At 53.4% G+C, this 3,015-nt stretch overlaps 1 pseudogene; it reads left to right on the top strand.

The window, feature by feature from the left end:
- The first annotated feature begins 1,600 nt into the window (after window positions 1-1,600).
- Window positions 1,601-2,504, top strand: LOC105518997 (annotated as a pseudogene).
- The last annotated feature ends 511 nt before the right edge of the window (window positions 2,505-3,015 follow it).

Raw genomic sequence — 3,015 nt, 5'->3', positions numbered from 1 at the left:
TGATCTGCTCCCATATGGTGGTTTTGCCTGAGGTGGGCTGTTTTGGTGTGTGCCCTTCGGGTCTCTCTTTGGGATTCTCTCTGTGGAGGATCACTGAGCAGTGTGCCACTGTCCGCTGGACCACAGACCCTCTATTTGTTCCTCCATGATGGGATGAATAGAGGGACTCATTTGGGTTGTTGTCTGGATGGGGCTCTCATGAGTGGAGCTGCTCTGGCCCTTCTTGCGTCCTGTCCCTTCTTGCACGTCTGTTGGGTGTCTGCCTGCCCTGGAATGCCTGGGTCCTGGGTTAGATGTTTGTTCTGTGATGATCTATGTTGCTAGACAGTTTTCCTACATGGCTGTACCAGTTCATGTGGAAGGGTTTTTGTTTGTTTGTTTGTTTGTTTTCTTTTTTTGTTTTTTTTAGACGGAGTCTCGCTCTGTCGCCCAGGCTGCAGTGCAGTGGCGTGATCTCAGCTCACTGCAAGCTCCGCCCCTCAGGTTCATGCCATTCTCCTGCCTCAGCCTCCTGAGTAGCTGGGACTACAGGCGCCCGCCACCATGCCCAGCTAATTTTTTGTATTTTTAGTAGAGACGGGGTTTCACCATGTTAGCCAGGATGGTCTCAATCTCCTGACCTCATGATCTGCCCACCTCGGCCTCCCAAAGTGCTGGGATTACAGGCATGAGCCACCGCGCCCGGCCTATGTGGAAGGGTTTTAACTCATGAGCAGCTGTCCTGTTCTTTGTTCCCTGGACCCCAGTGTCTGCTCTCTGCCATCACCATGGGCCTCTCCAGGACCCCGCCCACCACATAGTAAGTGGATCCCACACACATGTGATTGGCCACTTCCCTGATCGATGGGCAGCATATGACATTGGCCTCTCTGGGTAGTGAGACCCTCCTCTCTGCTCCTGTGGCCTCACCCCCCTCCTGGGTGCATTTCTGCCAGGGCACATCAAGGCCTTGTATCCATGGTCAGCTCCTCAATGTGGGCCCTCCCCTTCTTACTTCCCATAGCCACAGGAGATCTTACTCACTCCCCAAGCTTTGGTCATGGCTGTATCAATGCCTCCCCGTCATGGGACCCTCTTTTCTGATGGTCAGCCCTGGCCACCCAGCTTCCACTAGACATCCCTCCTGGCCACACCCTGGGCTCTCAGACTCCTGCATCCGGAGCAGGACCTGCCATGTGCCTCTCAACCTCACCCTCCTCTATGCCTGCCTTGTGACCTTAGAGGGGGCTGGAGGGCCACCAAGCTGGGCATGCCAGTCCTCCCTCTGTGGCTCAGCTGGTCCCTGCCCACATGATGTCCATTCTTTCTCTCTAATTTCACAAATATTTCCTCTTCTCTCTACCCCTGCAGCCACTCTGACTCCCTGTTGAAAATTATCACTCCTCTCTCTGTGTCCCCCAATGCTGTACATCGTCAGGAACTTCTACTCACCATAAAAGGGCCTCCCACTATGGCCTGAAAAAAGACAGGAAGAGGTGCTCACAAGATGGCTGATCAGATGGCTGTGTGAACATCACAGCCACGGCACCCTCCTCAGAGGTTTCTGCAGCTGCCACCACCGCCTTAATGACAGACAAGCTTGGCTTAGACAGCCCCGCCTATGTGCCTGGCAGAGCACAGTCAGTCAGCAATCAGCCCAGGGGACTCAGGCCAGAGTAACCAAAGTATGGCACAGCCCTTTGAGCAATCCAGCAACTGGTACAACCACATAGGAAAGCTGTCCAGCAGCATCGGTCGTCACAGGACAGTTAGAAACAGATCTTTTAAAAAAATAATCGAGCTTTGAGTGTTCTTCAAAGGACAAAGAGTGGGAGTGCAGTTGCCAACTGAGCTAACCAGGGCAAGGAAAATTCTGAAAACGTCACCACCCCTGAAGTCTTTCCAAGGTTGTACCACCTGATCCCAGATGGTGAAATTACCAGCATCAAGATCAATCAAGTGGATCCCAATGAAAGCCTCTCCATTACGCTGATGGGAGGCAGTGAAACCCCCCCTGGTCCATATCATCCAACACATTTATCATGATGGGGTAAATGTCAGAGATGGCCAACTACTGCCAAGAGACATCATCCTAAACATCAACAGGATGGACATTAGCAACGTCTCTCACAACTATGCCCTGCATCTCCTGCGGCAGCCCTACCAGGTGCTGTGACTGACCAGGCTGCACAACCAGAAGTTCTGCAGCAGGAACAGTGGACAGGCCCTGGGTGCCTACAGACCCCAGGATGACAGCTGTCATGTGATTTGCAACAAAAGTAGCCCCAAGGAACAGCTTGGAATGAAATTGGTGTGCAAGGTAGATGAGCCTGCGGTGTTTACCTTCAACGTGCTATATGGTGGTGTGGCTGACTGACATGGTCAGCTGGAGGAGAATGATTTGTGTGTTAGCCATCAATGGACATGACCTTCAGTATGGCAGCCCAGAAAGTGCTGCTTATCTGATTCAGGTATTGCTGGCCCTCTTCGCCACTGTATGGACTCATGCAATGCCAAGAAGGTAGAAAGCTGCACTATGAGCCAGTGTCCAGCTCTGAAAAATGCTGCTCCTTGTGGGCATGTTTGACTCCCACATCTCTACTCTGGGAATTTGCTGGCCTATGTTGCATCCTGATAATACCAGCAGTTTTTATCAGTCATAGTGATGGCAACGGTGGGCTGTCTGGAGCAGCTGCTGCCATCACGCCAACTACAGCAGGGAGGCACAGCTGGGACTGCACACTCCCTGGAGCTGGTGGGAGCCTGAGACAAGTGGAAGCCCCATCCATTCTAAGTTGGTGGGGCAGGAGCTCCCTGTGCCCAAACCATGGCTGCAGACCTGGGCCTCCTGGGCCATGGAGCAGGCAGGGCTCCCCCCACCCAGGTGCAGCTGCAGTCCACCCAAACCACTGCTGTGGACCCAGGTATCCCTGCACTCTTGGGGGCCCAGGAAGGCTACCCCCACCCTAGCAGGCTCAGAAGTACCTGGCTTCTCCCTGCTCTTGGTGCCCACTTTGATCTTGGAGCAAAATTGGG

This window comes from Colobus angolensis, unplaced genomic scaffold, assembly GCF_000951035.1.
Source record: "Colobus angolensis palliatus isolate OR3802 unplaced genomic scaffold, Cang.pa_1.0 Scaffold335, whole genome shotgun sequence".
Taxonomy (NCBI): domain Eukaryota; kingdom Metazoa; phylum Chordata; class Mammalia; order Primates; family Cercopithecidae; genus Colobus; species Colobus angolensis.
This window is presented reverse-complemented; position numbering and strand designations above follow the sequence as displayed.